General features: G+C 40.2%; 1 long non-coding RNA gene across 1 annotated transcript in view; it reads right to left on the bottom strand.

The window, feature by feature from the left end:
• LOC136848638 (uncharacterized) overlaps positions 1–22,387 on the bottom strand; it is a 251,222-nt gene that overhangs the window by 4,445 nt on the left and 224,390 nt on the right. Inside the window, exons 4-6 of the long non-coding RNA XR_010856076.1 lie at positions 14,489–14,584; positions 2,927–3,031; positions 2,698–2,776 (exon numbers count right to left, since the gene is read on the bottom strand). This is a non-coding gene — a long non-coding RNA (uncharacterized lncRNA). The remainder of the gene's footprint in view (positions 1–2,697; positions 2,777–2,926; positions 3,032–14,488; positions 14,585–22,387) is intronic.

Consider the following 22,387-nt stretch of genomic DNA (forward strand, 5'->3'; position numbering starts at 1 on the left):
ACACTGCAGCTTCTTCATTTCAGTATTCCTGACAGTTCTTGTTGCTACATTCATGGTTTTTGTAACAATTAACAGTATACAATTTGTCATTTCTGTGCATTTATCAAGTTCTAGAGATGAACAACTGTCACAGTTTTCTATTTTTACATACACTTGAAGGGTGGCCAAATTTACAAAATTTATAACATTTCTCAGTTAAGGCCTGAACAGCTGGACCAAAAGTCTTTCATTTTCAGTGTATGATCATAGGGACATCTGGGTCTTCAAAAGTAAGGATGATCATTGATGTATTTTGGATGTTAAGCATCTTCCATACATTTTCTAGACAAGGAATTTCTTAACTGAAATCTCAAAATTCCAAAGCGGTTTTATCTTTACCATAATGTCATCCTCATTAATTTCATGTTAGTCAGATGTGTCTAACTCTTGGATTTATCATAAGGAAAGTGCTTTTCCTGAATCAGGTAATGCCTCCTGATTGAATGCTTCCTGCCTCCTTTTGCAGGTATTTGCAAAACCTAAAAGTTAAAAAAAAAAAAAAAGTTCTCTGGTTTGACTTTTGCTACTCTCCCCACGAGTGGCTTTGGGGATCTTTGCAAGGGAGACTTCTATTTCCATTTTTCTTTGTCAAAAGTCAGCTGGTTTGTCAACATCAGGAGTTCTATCACAGCATGTACCTATAACTTTCACATCTATTTCCACAGTCTTTAAGGATGAATTTTACACTGCACAAGTAAGCAATTACAAATAAAAAACCCATTCTAAAGACATACTTTAAACTTGAATTAAGCAACAGTTTCAAGCCACACTAGGTTCCTCTCAAGATGAACAGAAAAACAAGAACGAAGATACTAAAGACAAAATGAATATGAAGAAAACAACAGTAAAAATATGAAAATGCCTAGGTATCATTGTCAGAAATCATTTAAGTCACACCAAATTGGCAATTTAAGCTTTTACCAACATTACAAAAGTTGGCAGCTTTCAAAACATGAGAGGTGACAAGAATGTCAAGTTTGTAGCAGCCTTTGTTCAAATTCGTATGGGTTACTTGAATAACGAAATTTAAGCTTGAAGCCAAGCACTGGAATCTGAGGGATTATTCAAGTTACTTGAATAACAACACCTGTCAATAATATTTTGCTGCTTCCGAGACTTCTTCATACTACATTGCAAATTTATTCAAGTTAATAATAGTATGATTACTTTCAGACACATGAATGAATCAAGCAATGTTGGTATCATCTTGTCTAACAGGTCAGTTGATGCCAGTATACAGAACAAACACTATGTCAGATATTTTTATATTTATTTTTACTTTTATTTTTCCTTATACTCATTTTGTCTTGGTATCTGCATTCTTGATTTTACATTCACACTTGAAGAGGAGCCTCGTGTGGCTCAAAAACTGTTGTGTTTTCAAGTTACAGGATGTCTTTAGAATGGGTTTTAATTTGTCCACACAGTCTGTATGCTTGCATCCAATGCTGCTTCTTGTTTGTTGAAAGATGTCCATGTACTATACCACTTATACCACTTTTGATAATTCTTCCTGATTTCCTTAACTGTTCTGAATCATAGTCTGTTTGACTTGGGAATCCAATAACTTTAAATATATTCAACTTCTATCCACAAATTTTTAATACCACATTTTACAACCCACTGGCAAGTACTTCATTTTGTCTAGTTTGGCTTCCATCTCATTTATGCTAAATCCAAGATTTAGGCATACACACTGACTAACATGAAAATGAAGACAACGCGATGGTAGAAATAAAACCCTATTGGAATTTTAGTATTGTAGATGGGTCATACTTAAAAAAGCCTTTAAGACTTCAGTGAAAAGATGGCACCAGCATGTTTAGTGTAGCTCAAGTGTAAGCCAAACCTGCTTGATGGGGCTGAGAGCATTACAAGATTGCAATCATCCTCACTCTAATAATTTTGGTGGACTGTACTGTAAAAGTACTCTCCCCTTTCTCACTGACCTGCATAAACTCTGTAAAGTATGTATGAAGAGAGCACATTCTAGTCAAATTTATGCTTGCTCTTCATCCAGAGCTTGTAAAGTATGTATGAAGAGAGCACATTCTAGTCAAATTTATGCTTGCTCTTCATCCAGAGCTTGTATAATTCCACTTTCTTACACATAGTTTAGTTTTTAGTATATAAAATGTTAAGCTTGTCCATCTTTCTTGTCCATGATTTATGCTACATTTGTGGAGGATTACACTGAAGTCTCCGTATGAAATAAATGACAGAAATGACATAGCCTTTTGGCACAGAGCTACATAAAAGCTAGTAACTTCCCTTTACAGCACTAGACAAACTATGAAAGCAGCTAATACCTATTGACAGGTCCATGGTATGCATGCATAAATGGTAATTCTTCTGTCTGGAAGACTTAAGACTGTAACTGGACAGAGGACATTCAAAACTATGAATGTGGACATATGATTGATGGGGTTGTTATGAAACACCCAGAAGCTTGCATCCATCTATATTAAGTTTTAGCTGCTTGGGAGAAATATGAAGGAACTTTTTTAGAATATTATATGTACAGTACTTATTACAGATTACAAAAATATAATCCAATATTCAACATATTAATTCTACTGACAAATACTACTGTTTATGCTTTTCCAGAAAAACTTTACGATATACAGAAAATTTAAAAACATTCTGTACTGTACTTACTTATCAATGAAGTCATCAGTCTGAGTTCAGGCTGTGTACACAATTCTTATTATTGGCTTCAAGTCATGTCTTTACACATCTGAAAAAAGAATTGAAATAAAATATTCACTACTTACATATATATACTAAGTACTTTCAATTTATTCATTCTACAGTTATGAATTTGAATCATTCTTTTTCAAGATAAGAAAAACCTTACATTCAACACACATTATTTTAAAATACATACCGTACTGTACTGTTAAGACCACTGAATCCTTCAGTCAGTCTGTATAGTTCAGGTTGTACACAGTTCTAACGAGTTTTGAGTCACGAGCTATAGCCTACTGTACCCCTGTAAAAAACAAACAACTATAATACAGTACAGTATTTACTATTTTACATACACACATGTACTTTACCTCTCATTCTCTGTACTTTTCTTTTTGTGTGACCTAATTCAGCCTGCAATATGCAATTATTTTCTAATTCATTTGGTACAAATCTTAATCATTCCATACATACTACTGTATCTAGTTTTCTTTTTAACCCCTACATATGTACTTCCAATAGTACACCAACACAAACTGGTAGAGTTTTATGAGTTACAGATTATCAAAAGCTCTGGTTATTTTCCAACCACAGTACTAAATGAAAGCTACCAAACATTCTAGCTTTTTTCATTAACTCTCACTATCTATATGTGTTACTGAATTATATATATTGATGTACAGCAATTCTAATTTACAAAAAATTTCTTAAAACACCTGTAGTATCTGTAGATTAATCACACCTTGCATTCTATCTGTTAAAATTAATCACAAGCATACGTGAAATATCAAAACCGAAGTCTCCATACTGAAGTAGTTACATTTCCATCTTAGCATTTGTAGTATGGCTGATACTTTCAACACTACAATGCGCAGCCATACTTCAAAACTGCATTTATAACACGATCTGGTATCACAACTACCAGTGTCACTTTTGCCAAAACAAGATTTCTGCACCTCAAGGTAAAAAAATATTGTAAATGTAGTTCTGCTACTGCTTACTAATCATATAAAAGGATGAAGTGGAGTACAGGAATCCATCGATCATCAACACTTCTATCCACACTACAACCTTGGTTATCCCCCTTTTCAGTGCATGTAATTAACCTCACTAAATGGAAAGTATAATTAAAAGTGCACTAGTGTGGGTGGATGTTCAAAGCAAAGAAACTATCTGGATGGGAACAAAAAATTAATTCTGCTCAGCCAAGCAAACTAGCTGAGCACTGTGTACTGGACTGACTGCCTCAATGAGAGATGAGGAAAGGGGTCATGAAGACAGGTAATCAGCTCGTCAAGAGTGGACGGTGATAAATTCGCACAATGAATCTATCTCAATTCCTCAAGTTTCGCTCTCAACTTCACTTCAGTTACTGTCCTGGAATAAGTTTTATTGTTTGTAGTCTTATTGTACTATTGTTTTTCAGTCTGCATTCTAGGATAAACTGCACTCCGTACAATCCATAAAACTGGCCAATGATATAACTACAGTATATAATACCATTAGTACTGCAAGATTTAGAGCTGGACATACTGTACTAGACAGAAAATGTAAATACAGGGGTCTAGTGAATAGACTTAAACGTCTGAATTATTGTATTTAATATTCTTGTAACAATTGTACACATACAGTATTCATTACATACACATACTGCACATATATTACATACAATAACTGCACACCTTATGTTTAATGATGTTTAAGTGATCATGAATGTATAGTTGGGGTAGGCGAGGCTATTGTTATGAAGTTCTTGAATGACATTTTTCTTGCTACTATCATTTTTTGGTGGTTTTGTTTGATTCAGTATGAACTTCTTATAAAGAGACAAGAATAATTTCTTTCGAGTCTATAAAATTTAAGCATTTTTCATATGCTACCTATGTTATGGCAAGATTTTGCAGAAGCCTAGAGGTAGCATAGCCTAGTCACAATTCCTACATCTGCTCTTTGGACAAACTCTCACCCTTTTCATTGGCTTAGTGTTAATAATATAGGGGTATAGGGGTTACTGTAGACTGGGAGTTAAAATATATCTGCTCCAGCAGACAAGCTTTTCAAAATGACAAATTTGTCTTTTATTTTTCATAGCTAACAAACCTAGTCTTAACGTAAGGACAAATCTTCTGGTGCCACAAAATTGTAGAACAAGGTATTGGTGGCAACAGGGTTCAGCCTATCAGATGAGAGAGGAAGCATCAGCCGACCTCCCTTAACCTGAGAGTGCTGTGACGCATCTAGTTTCTTCCAGCCCAGGGAATCAATTTAAGGGGTGGCAAGAGGTGGGTAATATAAGCTAAGACTGTAGGTTTGTCAGCTATGAAAAATACAAATTAATTTAAAATTTGCCACTCGTTCATACGCGCAACAAACCTAGGACTTAACGTAAGGATACACTCATTTTTGATGGGAGGAAAGGAAAGTCTTGAACCGAATGGAGGTTCAGCACACCTGGTCTCATGTCCTGGTTAGGCCAAAGCAGAGGAAGGAGACGTTATGCCTCTGTCTTGTCAAATAAACAGTTTATCAAATGGTCAGATTACTGGAGGAACAATGTATAAGTGGAAGTTAAAGAGCTATATCTGTTAAGACAACAAACCTACGTTAGCCACCAATTTTTTTGTCATCATTCCTTCCTCCCCTTGTTTGAGAGGAGGAGGACAACAATTCCAGCTCATGATGGATCAATCTTCCTACTTCCTACAGGTAGAGAAGAAGGGGAAAAAGGGAAAGGAGAAAGACCAGTCATCTCATTCACTCTTTCATACCATCATCTTAGGTAAGACACAAACTGTCCCACTAGGGGTACTGGATGAGCTACACAACTTGTTGAGCAGCCACCACCGGACCCAACGAAAAAGTGTCCAAGGATCTGTGGGCAACGTCTAGTATATAGAAGGATGTGAAGGTGGTTTGACGAAGTCAAATACCAGCCTTCAAAATCCTGTGAACAGTTAAGTTTTTTAAAAGCTAATGAAGGGCATAAACCCCAAACATCATGTGCTCTTGCATGACCTGTGTTAGAACACAAGGTTGTGGAAGAGATGTAAGCATGTCTAGTAACTTCACGGAGCCAGAAGGAGATGGTATTCTTGGACACTTTCTTAATCCAGCCTGTGCTTACAAACAGTCTTTGACACCCCAGCCTGAGGTGACAAGTCCTTTTTAGGTAACCATGCAGTGCCTTGACAAGACATAACGGCAATTCGTCTGGGTCATTGTCAACAAAATCTCCCAAGGAAGGGATGGAAAAGGATTCAAACCTGTCATAATGAACCGAAGGATTTTGAGTCTTGGCTACAAATTCTGGGACAAATTTGAAGGGTACAGACTCCCAACTCCTCAAGTTTTTAACATTAGAAGAAAGACCATGAAGTTCACCCACTCTCTTCAATGAAGCTAAAGCCAGTAAGAAGACCATTTTAAGGGTCAAGTCTCTGTCAGATGACTGTCATAATGGTTCATATGGGGCTTGAGTGGGACTGCTTAGAAATGGAATCAAGTTCCAATTAGGAGATTAAGTTCCCTAGGAGAACAAGTAGCACTGAGGTTTCCCATGAGAAAGACAGGTCTACATCTTTTAGGTGTAGAACCAACCCTATAGCAGCCCTTTAGCCTTTGATGGCAGACTCAGATAGACTTCTTCCTCTGGAGAAAAACTAGGAAATATGCTACAGTATTTCCTGAAAAGTAGTTCCGACTGGAGAGACCCCTTTGACGACACCAATCACAGTAGATGGCCCATTTTCCCTGGTACACAGCTGAGGAAGATCTTCTGAGATGCCAGACATCTGTGTCACCACTCCGCGAGAAAAGCTTCTCACTTGCAGGAGATACTGGATAATCTCCAGCTGTGAAGAGATAGGGACCCTGAGTCTCTTATCAAATTACAAATCTCAATTCCCAAAGACAGGAATTCAACATGCAAATGCTAAACCTTCTACATGATGGGGTAATCATCATAGAAAGGCCCATTTTCTTAACTAAATACCAAATTACTGGTGTTGAGGTATTAACCCTTTTGCTGCGCAGGACTGATCTCCTCAAGTCATCAAAAAGTCTTGTCCATGACTTGGGACTGACCTCCTCAGTCATGCTTTTGGTTCTTATTAGGTAGCTCATAATGGATAATGCATTTTTCTTGTCATTCTAAGGAGCTTCTGTCTATATTCTACTGACAAATGGCAACTTTTGATTTCCCACTTACTGGATAATCTCAGGACACGGGCCAGACCTTCAGTAACCAACAAAATGCTGCAGAGAAAAGAGGTTCCTCTCAGCGAAGTTGTACAGAGGCTTTTATTCAGAAATGACAATGATAGTAGTAGACCTCAACTATCAGATAGTTCTGATAGTGACAGTAGTGAATATGGTGATGTTTACTATGCTGTAGTTACAAAAAATGCACCTTAGATAATTTTTTTTACTTCAAGTTTCATGAGAGATGATCATGAATCAGAAGAAATGACAAGAGGAGGAAGCATTTTTGTTACACACCAGAGGCAGTGTGAGTACACAAAGAAATTATATAATTTGCAAATGGAAGACCACTGAAGATTCTGTTTGTAAAAAATTTATGCTCTAAAACTTTTGTTGGAGACAAATTCTCATTTCCTTATAACACCAAGTCTATTTCTTTTATTTTTTTTAAAGGTCTTGCCAGATGAAATTTTTCACCAAAACCAAGCGTTCAAAGCTTGTGAAAAAGATTTTCATAACAAATAATGACAATGGCATTACTTTCCTCCATGCTTTGAGAGGTACCACACTGAGATGAGTCACCAATTTAAGCTACATAATTCAGTATCTGGATAATCACCTACATGTTTGCATATTTCATCACTCTTCTATAATAAAACATTATAACATAATAGTACAGTACAGTACAGTGTAATATTATAACAGTAATGAAAATACAGAATTGAAGTACAGTACAAATATAAAAGGGAGAAAATTAGTCCATTATACGATTAGCAGGACACTGCTCACTGGTTTAAGATGGATTGTTGAAAATACCATTTATTTAGTTATACCTTCTTTTTCATTCTGTTCTCTAATAGTGCTGAATTCTTAGGTCTGTACAGTATTACACAAACTCTACAAATTTTAAAAGTATTCTAATTTTCCTATGCATGCAAACAAAAGCCTTTTATGTAGGGTTATTCTTCTGAGTGAGCTGGGGAATCCCCCTATTCATCTGCTGTGATCAAGCATTTTTTCCTTGGGCACCACTGACTGCAGAGTGGTTGAGATGGGAGTTCAACAAATAGGTCTAGTTTGCATTACAGTACTGTATTTGTAAAAATACAAATTCCTTTAAAAATCTGATCTGTTCCTACTGCCTTTTAAATACTAATTGCTTTAAAAATCTGATCTGTTCCTACAGCCTTTTATATAGGAGACATACTCCTTAGGTAGGATGACAATCTCTTGACTGACTGGCAGGCAAGTCAAATCTCCAAAGGGAAATGCCATGCTTGTGCTCACAATCATACGCTGAAAAGCAATGTCTCCCGTACCCGCCTACACAATCTGGCGTAAATGTAAGAATGATAGAGACCTAAGCTACAGTGAGAACTATATGAACTCTCACTCAGGGAAACTGTAAGTAGGGACCAATCTGTCCCAACTAACAGGCCCTGGCTGTAGACCTGGTCTGCCAAAACATTCCTTCTAGACTGGATATACCTCACTGAAAACTTGATGGCATGGTGACCTGCCCACTTGTGCACCTATTTTGCCAATTCACAGAGGGAAAAGGAAACTATACCTCTGTTTATTTCTGTAAGTTGAGATGGTCATGTTGGCACTTACCAACACTAAGGGGGATACCCATCACGCGATCCCAGAAAGCTTGCAGGGCTAGCAGCAGTGCTTGCATTTCCAGGATGACATTGAACAGATGGGGCTTGTCCTCTATCAGCAAACCTGAGGTGGACAAGGCAATTTTGGTGCACCTCACTTTTCATTCAGTGTCTTAAAATAAAATTATTATTAGAAGTGGGAGTTTGGAACTTTAACAAGGACGTTCCTGTTGTCCAGCCACCAAGCAAGGCCTCTCTTTCTTCCCCACTAAAGAGAACAAGTGAAAAGAGCACAGGAAGAAGCGCCCACGCTGAATAAGCTTCTCTGAGGACAAACTGTTAAGCAAAACTCCTCTTCTCTACTACTGCATCCACTTTATTTTTCCAACTATCTAAAGGGGTTCTGAAGGAGAAGTTGGAGAACTCTCAGGTCCTAGTAGGTTCCCCCATGCAGGAATATGAGTTTCTCCAAAAAAAGAGAGGCTAACACATCAGTCTGTCCTGATGACCACTCTAGGGGCATGGACAAACATACTGGAACCAGGCAATACTGATCACTGAGTAATAATTTGAGGCTGGCTTGGAACCACTTCAAATAATGGCCCACAATCCTATAGACTTTATGATCGAAACCAAACTAGAAGCTATGTATAAACACTTACAGGCGCATTGAGTCCAACAAACCAGAACACCCTGAGTGTCTAACATGCTCTCATGTTTGTGGCTTGCCAAAATACTCAGCATACTGTATCATATTGCGATGAACCCCCATGTGTGTGCCTTCTGTTGCAAGCAATCAATCCAGGAATTGTTTTTTGTGTACATTTGGATTTCTGGACAAACCAGACACCCAACAAGACTTCACACAATCATGAACACACAGACTGACATGATACCCAGAAGGATCATACAGCAGCAACCTGTCGCTCACAAACCTTTGTCTGCATGTGCACAACCTGGGACTCTCAAATGCGCTGAGCATGAAAGCAGTACATGTACCAACTCTTTCCTGCATACCTCAGTAGAAGGGTATGCAATAAAGTACAAACTGGGGAAGTCTCATGTTTTGGAAGTAAACATGGAGCTTAGTTCATAAGGACTCTCAAGAGAACCTGTGTCAAACCCATCCATAAAAGACATCCTAACAGCAGGTTAAGCAAATGGAAGGTCTTCCGAGACCACCACCTATTCTTGCCAATAAGGAAGAGGCAGGAGACTAGAAGGAAGAACTTGATAATGGGGGTAAGGGGGGTGGAGGAGGATATACATTTGCATTTCTTAATCTTATTCCATCCTTGAGTCTCATGTCTTCTCAGCTACAGTATGTAAAGACACATGAGGCATGAGGCTACACTGGACTCTTCTCTGCAAACCTTAGTAAAAGTACAAAGATCAAGAGTCTGCAACTGCTTGAAAGTATTCTGGAAGTAACTAGATGGTAATAATTCACAAGCACATGTCAATTCTACCTTTGGCATTTATCCCACCCACAAGTGTGAATGCTGTCACCAGCCCCCAAAGACAGAAGGAGCCTTCTCAAAGTCCAATGGAGGAAGAGCTCAACAAGGAGACGTAAGACATACATTTGCATTTCTTCACTTTTCTCTGTGGATGAGTCTAACTCCCCTCAGTTAGCAGCAATGGAGTAGTGTAGCTGGTGCTCGACACAGCTGGGGGTATGGCCACAAATGATAAAATTGCCACAGGAGGCTTAACTGCTTTTCGAGCAGAAAAGTCTGTCATTATTGCTTAACTGCTCTTCAAGTAGAAAAGTCTGTCATTGCTCCACCAAAGCTAATGATGAAAACATTGCTAGGTGGCGGCTAACTATGAATAAGCACCACTCTCTCACCTGAGAGAGCTCAGCATGCACACCTAAGCTGGCACATTTGGACAGCTGGGCTGGCTGCCTACCTTCATAAGCATAAACCCTTTGCAAAAGGAGGTAGGCAGAGAGGGCAATCTAGGAGATAAGAACCAAAAAGGTTAAGCAGTACAAAAGCCAGAGTAATCCCTTCAAGGAAAGCAACTAACCACTTTTGGCCTTCCTTTGCCAAACCTCTCTCCACTATGGAGGAGACCAGCATCCAAACATTGCTTTTGTTCTTGCTTTTTTTTTTTTTTTTGTTCAATTTTCTTGTTCAACCACCAGCTCCACCTTGTTCTAATAATATGCCATTTTGAAATGAGAAAATTAATATTCCTTTGGTTGTCTATGATGGTTCTGACTACAGTCGACATTTTGGTGTGCCATGATTCGATCAGGTGCATGGACAATTAATCCACAAAATGCACATCTTGGATTGCTATTAAATTTTTAAACTACACAGGTTTTGGAACACATGGTCTCAAGTTTTGACCTAGAATTTTGGTATGTAACGGAAACAGTTCTTCCCTGAATTCAAGCTTAGACAAATTTTATTAAATTCCTTATCAATTCTGCTGGGATGCAGATGTCAGTTTCTTAGTTATAATACCTTCAATGAAGAAAGCCTAGCACTGAGCTTTTCAACTATCATTTCTTAATTGTGCAGTAATAATACCATACCCTTCACACTATTCAGTGTCATCTTTGGGCATTTTAACATTTTTTTTTTTTTTTCAATCATCATAGTGTTTCGACGGATACCATATTAAGTAGTGGTTTCAACCAACCAAGTTTTAATGTTCTTAATGAATATCTGGTTAACAGATAAATTTCAGGTTTCAATCATTTTTACTCTAATACTAAAAATCTTGACCAATTTTCAAACCCAAACAGGAAAATCAAAATATGTACATCAAAGTTCTGTCAAAATTTTCCAAAGGCCATGCATCTCCCCTACACACTTTGCCAATGCTCAAGGCTAGCAAACTTATCAAGGTTATCTTTCAGAGGCCATGCAACTCTCCAACACAAAGAAAAACAGTCGTGAGAATGAGAATCACATCCAACTCCTGTGTTTAAAGTTTCCCTGGTGGGAGAAAACACTTCCAACTCCTAACGAGTATGAACAACTCTGCTGGGGAGAAGACACAGCTCAATACAAAGCAATAGCCTTTCACTGCGGAGGCTGAGAGAAAACTGTCTCAGCAAAGGTGGATGGGAAAGTTCATGATCCCCAGAACAGTAACTCCAACCAGAAAGAAACCCCATTTATGAAACCAAAGAGGGGCCATTTTTCTTTATTTGTTAGCTGAAGACCTCTACATGTGACCAGATATCAGTGCAGTCCTGCAAGAAAAAGTCTCTTCCCACATGAACTGATGGATAGCCTCAAAGGATAAGGTTAAGGGTCTGAAAAGACTGGTTTCACCTAAACTTTGGGTTGAATGTGAAGAGTGGGCCGGCCATGGGGCAATCTTTCCTTCATGGAAGTGCATGGAGGGTTGAGAGTGCAATACATAACTGACATATCTCAATTAAACAATGAAACCATGTAATAAAAAGTCACTTTTTGGAATTTCCACTAACACACAAACCTTGTCTCTTTGCCCAGCACCACCTGTTCCTCATTAATTATCATTTAAATGTCTATATTTTTTATTCAAAGGACAAGTGTTCATTTTCATGAGTTTACAAATGATCAATTATGAAAAATGGCAACAGGAACCCCCAGAAAAATTACAATCTTACATATATATGGTTGATCATTTCTAGATATATATCATATATGGTTGATTATTTCTAGAGACTTTCTTTTAAAACCTGGTAAAAAAGTTAATCTGCTTAACACAAGGTTGACTGGAACATTGCCAGATCCCCACACTAATTAGTATATGTACTGCAGAGATCAGAATGGTAGGTTTATCAGTGGGGACAAATATGGCATTTACAGTCTGTTGTCTTCAGTGAGCCACTGAGTGCCAGGTTTTGCCACCCTGGAACCCTAAAATAACAAAACCTAATTCATAAGCTTCTTACTAAGTAGTGTTTGGTGTTCCTTTGAAAATATACAATACTCCTTAATTTAATCAGGACCAGACCTCACAGAAGTATCATAGACTTGTTAGAATATATCCCTGTACAGTATTATTTCACTTGTTTCGTGTCTTCCCTCTCAAAATCCCATTTCCCAATGTGGTTGCCCACAATTGTAGGATATAATGGGGCCTAATATCTCTAAAGCTTACAACCTGCTGCCAAAATAAATGTCTTGACACACTTAAAAACCAAAAATATTCCATGAAATTTTGCAATAGAGCCTGAATAATTTAGGGAACTAGAGTTACACGTCGGCATCCAAGGTGCCTTAAGAAATGAAACTGGTTTTCTTTCATGCAAGTCCTGAATTCCAAAATTCCCCTTGACTGGTGAAGCTTATTAGAAGGGAATCAAACAGGCTTTAAAATTGTCCACCTATCTACATTTCCTGATGAACACAACACATGAGGTTCAAAATACACTAGCTATCCTTACCAGCAATGCATTGGGACAAAAAACATCAGACAGGGTGCAACCATACAAACCCTCTAAGTCCAAGTAATTAATAAGTAAATACCTCTAACATTTAATTTGTAAGAGATTCCTGTATACTTTTTGTATTAAGCATTTTAAGGAGACTTACAAAGAAAAACATTACTGTACATTATTGTGAGCTGGTGCTGAAGTAGAAACCCTCAAATGTATACCCATACTATCCAATTTCATGGTAAGGAATATGCTTTGTAAAATGCTTAGGGAATGACTGGGGCATGCTTTCTTACTGGTAATATGCGAGTGATGGCACCCGAAGTCTTGGGAAAGGAAGCCACCAGCCAGGTCATGCTCGTTATGACCTAGTGGGCAAGGTTAGGTCAAGAAAAATCTTTTTCACTTGCTGATGGCAGCTGATGGCACTCTTTATCAGGTCAAGATGGGCAGTGTGAGAAAGGAGAGAAGTCCCAATTTAGGTAGGGCTCAGCACCCAAAGATGGGTTAGGCTGTGATGCATCACCATACTCTAACTCAGGTGTTCTAGGCTTATCCAAGTGGGGAATGGTGTTCCAGGTCCAACTAAGTAGGGTGGGAAGGGCAAGTCTTGAGGCAAGTATGACACAGCGGTCTACGCTATTCAGGTTACGTTAAGGTTAGGTCGCTTCATAAAAAAATTGTCTCTCGCACTAGCAGATGCAGAAAAACTTCATGGGGGCCACCAATTTTCATATTATGCATACAAATGTGTATATATATATGTATATACGTATATATTTTTCCCATTTTTATATTTCTGTTATCTAAATCTTCGGCTTCAATGTTATTTTGTCTATTTTTCATGGGGGGGAGGGGCACGTCCCCAGGTGGACCCCGCCCCCGCCCCAGATCCGTTAGTGGTGTCTTGTGATGTATTAGCTTACAGCCTAGGATGCTCGCATACCATTATTTTTCAAAAATGTTCTTGACTTATCGATATGCGGCTTACTGTACACCACTTACTTTCCGTTTTCCCCAACTTCCCACTCGAGTCCCAACCCAAAAATCGGGCATACGACGAGAAAAAGTGGTTGGCACAAACCATGGAAAATATGTACAAAGGCTAAAACAAAGTGGTTGGCACACATGGAAAATATACATACAGGCTTACACAAATCAAGCACTCTTCACAATACGTATGATTAATGTCACAAAACTACCGAGAACAATTATAGTTATACCACAAAACTGCTTACGATAACAGGGAGAGGGGGCTACACTGTAATTGAGCCATTTTGGAAAAAATTTAATATCCGCAGTTGGCTTGCAAGGTAATAATGCGGTATGTGTTCGGCCATTTCTCACATGGTCACAAATATTGAATTTACACTCAAATGCCATGGCTATTTTATTCAGGTGGACATCTTCCTACATATTTCTAAAACAACAAAACCATTTACCTGTGAAACGATCATTAAAAAGACCACTACTGAAGGATTTACCACTGCACTGTAGTGTACACACGGACACACACACAAATATTACTAACACACTATTAACAGTAACAGTACCCACCAGGTCTCACCTAACTCATTTCTTCAATAACCGGCAAACCTTTCGTACATGGCAAATGGCTTCGTCTTACCATTCGACTTCCGAGTACAGTTTAGGGAGACAAGGACTGAAAATATATGAAAGACAAACTTTGACGATCCTTGTGCAAACAACTTGCTTGGAGCGTTAAGCTAAAAAGTTAAAAGCTAAAAAAAAAATTATTGGTGTAAAAGACATTTTATTCGTTTACATTACCTCGAAATGTAATTTTGATAGAAAATTGCAGCCACAATGCACGCAGGGCATTCAATTATATTAAGTATAAAATACTCACCAGAAATGCGGAGAGAACTGTACTTAAACGCGATAATCTTACTAATAATTTTTTCTCGAGTCAAGACTCTACAAGTAAGTGAATTTAGTTTTAATTCTAGGAATCTGGCGAGCCCTAAATCTTGCTTATTTTATATATTTCGATATTTATCTACGATTATGTGTGTGTGTGTGTGTGTGTGTGTGTGTGTGTGTGTGTGTGTGAGAGAGAGAGAGAGAGAGAGAGAGAGAGAGAGAGAGAGAGAGAGAGAGAGAGTCTCCAATTATAATACTGCCGAATTTGGCTTAGCAATGTTACTATGGGAAAACAAGTAAGCATGCATGTTTGGACATCTTTCAAAAACTGTCTTATTTCACCAACGACAGCTTCCTTAAAAAGACAAAGCTTCCTTGTGCCGTGGGTACTGGTTCTGTTTAAATAGTAAACGCTAAACTGCATTGAACTGAACATCAGGATAACATGCAGTACCAAATTTGAAATATTCATGTCTCTGGTAAAACCTGATATTTCTTCAAAATTACATCATTCCTCAAATAAAAAATTCATCCAGAAAACTGAACACGTCAACTAGCAAAATATTTCATCTTTCACTACCATATATATATATATATATATATATATATATATATATATATATATATATATATATATATATATATATATAATGTGTGTGTTGTGTGTGTTGTAACTCCATACCACAAGTGTAGTAATACATCCAACTGACTTTTTCACTGCACGTAATGAAATAAAACCTATTTTCACTGACACATGTGGGACATTCAACTACTTCAAATGACCAGGATTTCTACATTCACCCAAATCTCACATTAATCTGATAGGTGTCACGGTTAGGGGCACTACCATTGCGCATAAGGACCAGAGAGAGAGAGAGAGAGAGAGAGAGAGAGATTTTGTTTTTTGTTTTAATCAATTTATTGCGCACATTGGCGTCAGACATTTAAGTACATGGTGACAATATTAGTAATTACATCTATATGGAAATTAACGTATACAATAGAATTCATATGGAGTACAACAATGGCTAGCTCTAGTTAATATCACACACAGTCTATTTGATGAAAGGAAATACCTGTTCAGTGACCACCAAAGTGAGGATGGCGCATGAGAATTTCATCAAGCAAATTATAGTCTGTTAACAATTGCTTACATACATCAACTACTGTGAATATTTGTGGTAATAAATTGGTAACAAGTGGACATTCCAGGCAATAGTGTTCTAGGGTGTTGGCGTTGGGCGCGTCACATAACCTACAGGAAGAAAATTGAGGAGCCCCATCTTGCCCAGCCACCTGCCAAACTGGGCGCCAACCCAGCCGAAGACGGGCACACACAACGTTATTTCGATGAACCATGAGTCCATTGCGGCGATACTTGTGTTGGTGAGGAAGGAAGTGGTCATAGTGTTGTATTGATACACTGGTGGCCCTCTCTGCATTACTACGACGAAGGGTGGGTGAGCAGGCAGCCTGGTATACCATCTTCTTGCAGCACAGGAGAGATGGAGTGGGTGCATCGGCATCTGGAGGATCCAGTTGGCAGGCAGCCTTCGCAAGACGGTCAACAGTGCTGTTAGCCAGAAGCCCCACGTGGGAGGGAATCCACAGGAAGTGTACTACCAGTGAGCTCATATTGGCTGTGTCTAGTTTTCTAAGTATTTGTGTAACCAGGCCTTGGTAAGCTGGTTTATGTGATGAGAGGGCTTGGAGTGCTGACTCAAGAGTCGCAGATGATCAATCCGTTGTTTCTTGTTTGTGTGATCAAAGTAACTGCATCTAGAAGTCCATGTAGTTCACAATATGTGGAGCTTGATGACTTTGAGAGGCGACGACCTGTCCAGCCCTCTTGTGGTGGTTCTAAGGGTGGGAGAAAACAGCACATCCAGCGCTGCCATCCTGCTGCAGGGAACCGTCTGTGTAGTAATGGTGAGCTATACTGAGGACGAGGACAGTCTGTTGATGGTCTCTAATGCACGTTGTCGTTGAAGTTGAGGCAAGTCAGTCTTGGAGACTGGAGTGTAAGAGATTGCTGGCACAGGAGTCTGCCAGGGTGCAAGGCCATGGTCCACATCCTCTGCCACAATGTTGATGTTAAGCTCCCGGATGCTTGAACAGACAGTATTGACTAGTGTACGTCCCCCCTGGCGTAGTTGTGGTCGAGGTGCATCTAGATCCAGGGAAGTCCTGATGATGTGAGAGTAGTGGGGAGAAAGGTGAGGGTAATACAGGCATTTGATACTGAAGTAGGTGACATTGGAGTATATTCTCTCAACAAGTGGTGGAGACGTAGTTCATGTTGCATGTTTACAATTCTAGTGGAGGCTGGACAGCCTAGGATGAGTCTCATTGCTTGGTTCTGGAATTTTTCAAGAGGCTGCAGAGTTGATCTGGAGAGTTGACACAGTGCAGGGAAAGATAATCTACCACTGAGCGGATGAGAGTAATGTATATGGTTCTGGCGACCAGAATAGATAATCCTGCAGAATAATTAGTAAGCCATTTGAGAGGAGTCAGGCGACGCTGTAACCGGGCCAACAGATCTTGAACAATGGGATGTACCCGCTGTCTTGCTGGAATAGAAGGTGTTATCCGTACTGGCGCTCCTAAATAAAGATATTGCGTGCACAGAGGTACAACATTGTTCCCCACGGTAAATTCTGGCAGATACCTCGCTGGCCGGGGGGAGAAGATTCTACTTTTTTCTGGGGAGATGATGAGACCACAGGAGGATGCTGCTTCATAGAAGGAGGAGAGGAAGTTTTGCAAGTGTTCTGGAGATCCTGAGTGAATACATATATCGTCTGCATAGCAAGTGATGGTTGTGTTATCAGTGTCAGGAAGTAGGAAAGAAGTCGATGAAGAAGAATATTGAACAGAAATGGACTAAGTACTCCACCTTGTGGAGTACCGAGTTCAAGTTCCTTGAAGTGCTCAATGCTCCTTAAACAGCACACGAGAGACTCTATTTCGTAGATAACCACGTATCCATCTCAAAAGGTTTCCTTTGATTCCAAAATCAATGAGCTGGTCTAGAATGATGTCTCTATTTGCAATGTCAAATGCACTTTTCAAATCAATGAAGGCTACAACACTGGTCGGGGAGAGACGAGTGTAAAGCTCCATGAGACAATGATGAGTTCCTCGTTGGGGAAGGAAGCCGTATAGTCTGGGCGAAAGCTTATCTTGCAGCCGAAACATGAGACGTGAGAGGAGAATACGTTCAAATACTTTGCAGATACAGGAGGTGAGGGAGATAGGCCGGAATTTGTCAGTGCCGGGCTTGGGGACAGGCACTATTGTACTATGAGTCCATGCTTTTGGTACATATCCCAGGCTGAGGCATAGGTTGTAGAGCTGGAGGAGAGGGTTGCCAGGTACTTTTAAAAGTATGCGAAGGACTGTATAGGTGATGCCATCATCACCAGGAGCTGATTTCTTATTCCTTGCTAAGGCACGTCGTAGCTCTTCCTCAGTTATGGGTACATCGTCCTCTTCATCAGTGCTTAGTAAGGCAGTACTGAGACGGAGGGCACGGTGGTTTTCATGTGTGGAGAGAGTGTCTTGTATATGAGCTGGAAGGTTGGTGCTTCGTGACTGTGTTGACCACTCATTAATGAGGTCCTGTGCATACTGAGCAGGGCTGTGGTGGGAGGACACTTGGGGTTTCTTTTTCACAATCCTGTTGATGAGGTGCCACATGGAACCAACGCTTGTTTGATGGTTGATGCTGTCCGTTAACTTGTGCCAAGAATCTGTTAATACACAATGTTGTAGAGCAACTAGATCATCTCTTGATAGTTGATACTGGTGCAGTGTCTCAGGACTTGGTTGTCTCATGAAGACAAAGCCGTCATCCATCGCCTTCTTCTCTGCCTGAGAAATTCTATTATCCAGTGTCATGGCATTAGCACGACGCCTAATGTGTGGCTTTCTGATGTATCGTGTATGGAAATCATGTGTGGCACTAACAAGTGAGGAATAAAGTTTCTCAGGGCAGTGGAGGTCAAATGTAGGAAGAAGGTTAGTTATATATGAGATGTACGTAGGAGTGTACTTAGGTGGGATTACGATGTAAGCTCGACTGTATATTGGAGTAGGTGCAGCGGGAAGGGAATATTGGATGCTGAGACCAACGTGATCAGAGAAGAGTGTGGGAACAGTTGTACACTTGACTCGGGAAGGTACGAGTCCACATGTCAAGATGTGATCCAAAGTACCACCTCGTGAGTGCGTAGATCCACCAGTGTCCCAGCGAGTCAGTTGATTTCGACGAATGTACTGCAGAAGTTGATTCCCATTGCGGTTCACAGTGCCAGCAAGATCTCCCAAGCTTGAATGACGGGCGTTAAAATCTCCCATGTAAACCATACCACGGAGAGTGGGGACTGGAAGCGTGGCTGTATTTATCCTGCCTGGTGCAGCATATACGTTGCATAGTCGTATGGTGCCTCCGCCAACAGTAATCTCAAATAGTTGAAATGTTGTATCTTCATCCACAGAGTTTGGGAGAAGTCTATGCTGGATAGAAGTGTGTATATAGGTAATGAGGCCATGTCGTACTAAATGGACGTAGGACACATAGCCAGTGAGTGAGGGGCTTCTTCCTGGGCTGAGCATTACCAACATAAGCTTCCTGAATTAGAATAACGTCTGGGTGGTGACTATGTACAAATCCCTTGAGTGCAGAAAGTTTTGCCCAGTTTGTAATACCACAGGCATTCCATGAGATGACATGAAGCTTAACTTGATTATCGGACATGTTTCTTTGAGGATCGGTGACCAGATGAGGAGGCAGTAGTGACGCGGGCATGAATGGGTGGCGCATCACATGGTAAAAGGTCCTCCATGGGGTTAGTAACACTCTCAAGACGTGTAGCAAGTGAGTCAAGTTTCTCGGTAAGTGAAGTGACTGATGTGATAACAGCCTGTTGAGCTTCAACGAGGGACTGTAGCGTGATGTTTTTAGTAGCAAATTTAGAAGTCAGGTTGTCAAAGGAGGCTACAAGACTATCGATGCAGTGTCCATTCTCTCTAAACGAGATTCAATGGCTTCAAAACGTGATGTAAGGGAGTCACACCGAGACTTGAGGACCTCTACAGCGTTACGAAGTGTAGACACTTGCGAGGAAGCAGCAACAGTGGGTGGGATTGATGGCAGTGGCAGTGGTTGTGCAACGTGCTGGTTCGATGCAGTGCGTGATCGTCTGGCACAGCCATGCCATACGTTGACTCCAGACTCTTCACATCTCGGGCATTTCCAATGCGAGGTGTCCGGTGCAGGCAGAGGTAGCGAGTTTGATGCTGAAGCCGAGGCAGTGTCAACCAGTGTGGGTGGTACAGGGTGGCGATGAGGGCAGGTCCGACTGTCATGCTCAGCAGCACAAAACGCACACTTTTCAGAGGCAGCACAGTATCGTGAGATGTGACCAATACCCCAGCATTTGAAACACGATGGCTTTTCATCCGGCATTCTGCGCAGTTCACATGATGGTAGACAAGGGAGGAAGGAGAAGTTAACTTGAGGCGGGGGTGGGTCTAAGTGCCTCCAAGTGATAACAAGACGATTAATGGGCTTCCCATCCTGTATGAAACGACGTGCAGTGTATACCCCCGTCAGTTCCTTAGCTAATGAAGGGTCTACGTCCACAGGATATCGAGTGATGAGATATGTAGGGAACTTACGGGGCCTGTCTACAGCATCCTGAACATCTAACACCAGTGACAGGACCTCACCACCCTTGACCCTATCTATGATATCCAGGCGACGTCTTGATATGTATACAAAACGAGAAGTGACTGAAGACATTTTAACTTCAGCCAACTCCCGATCAAGGCTGAATATCTTGGTAACCTCCGAGAGCCAGCGAAGCTTCACATTAACCCCCGGATTCTCCCTAAATAGAAGCTTTACGTATTCAGCCCGGGGAGCAAAAGCAGGGAGAACAGGTTTTGTAGCCATGGTTTGTACACTCTGAATAGCTGGTCGAGGCAGGGAACGATTTATGGCTTCATTTTGAGGAGATAAGGCATCACACTTGGTAGTTTTAGCAGCGGGAGTTGATGGTTCATTACTGCTATCAGAATCATGTTCCATACATCGTTTGTTGGAGACAGGGGTGCGTTCCATCAGAGTAGGGGCTGCACCAGCAGGGGCCAATTTCTGAGATTCAGTAGAGATAAGTCGTGGCCAGTGTTCCTGTCTCTGGTAATCTTCAACCATATCATTATCATCACTTAAAGCAAGATCGTCTTCAACATCAGCAAGAGTACCAGGTCCTGAAAATTCCATAATGATGTTCAACTGGTGTATTGGCAACGCCTGTATCTGAGTTGGTATCTCTGGTACAGTGACGTAGCCATGACGAGGATACACACGTCACACGCTGCACTGCGCATGCGCAGTTTAAAAAATTTTGAACGTAGAGGTATGGCTCAGCAAACGAGATTTTTACTCAGAAATAAAGTCTAAGTTCAAAAACCTTTAAGCACACTAATGTCACAGCACTGATCACTGGGCCTCACTGCAGCTTTCAGCCAATTCTAGGTAACAATAGCTCTTAATATCTCTCAATAATCGAGAAAGTTTGCAGAGCATTCAAAAGCGGGTGTTGACAAACAAAACGTCCGAGCCCCGCTCCCGAGAGAGAGAGAGAGAGAGAGAGAGAGAGAGAGCTACATCTGTGGCTGAATTGTCCTGAGGGGAAGTTACCTGCCCGTCAATTGAGGTCATCCTCCGCGGGGGGATTCTTCTACCTGGTGGTGGCCTTCATTTACTGTACAAGCCCTGCTAGGATCTCCTCCCTGTGGTCCTCGACGTAGGATGGCGACTTAGATGTTGTAATGTTGTCCTCTAGGCTTCAAACAGACGGAACACCGCCTCTGTTTCTCTAAGTATTGTTAGGACAGACGTCAAGGCCGAGATAGCGAGTGTCTTTGCACTTGTGTGCATGTAATATGCTTGAGTGTGTCTTTATAAAGATCCACGTGCATTTATTGCTCTCTCTCTCTCTCTCTCTCTCTCTCTCTCTCTCTCTCTCTCTCTCTCTCTCTCTCTCTATATATATATATATATATATATATATATATATATATATATATATATATATATATATATATATCTCTCTCTCTCTCTCTCTCTCTCTCTCTCTCTCTCTCTCTCTCTCTCTATATATATATATATATATATATATATATATATATATATATATATATGTGTGTGTGTGTGTGTGTGTGTGTGTGTGTGTGTGTGTGTGTGTGAAAACACTGCCTTACTAATTTTATTACTTTCTCTTTTATATACTGCATAACACCAAGATAAGTAATACTTTCAAGGTGTTTGTTCATTAATTTCTTAACGATTTTATTCTCGGTTTTCAGTTAACTGTAAGAAAATGACGAAATTATCGTGCAAAAGGAAGCATCCTTAAGAAGGATGGAAGAAACATAGTCTGACAGCAGAAAAGTAATGATCAATACCATCAACTGCAAAACATAAAGGAAACGGGCCTTTGCTCTTCCCCTTCGCACTTCAGGAAGACTCAAGAGTCAAATGAGTACCTGAAATGAAATGTCTTTAGAT

Source organism: Macrobrachium rosenbergii, chromosome 19 (assembly GCF_040412425.1).
Source record: "Macrobrachium rosenbergii isolate ZJJX-2024 chromosome 19, ASM4041242v1, whole genome shotgun sequence".
NCBI classification, from domain to species: domain Eukaryota; kingdom Metazoa; phylum Arthropoda; class Malacostraca; order Decapoda; family Palaemonidae; genus Macrobrachium; species Macrobrachium rosenbergii.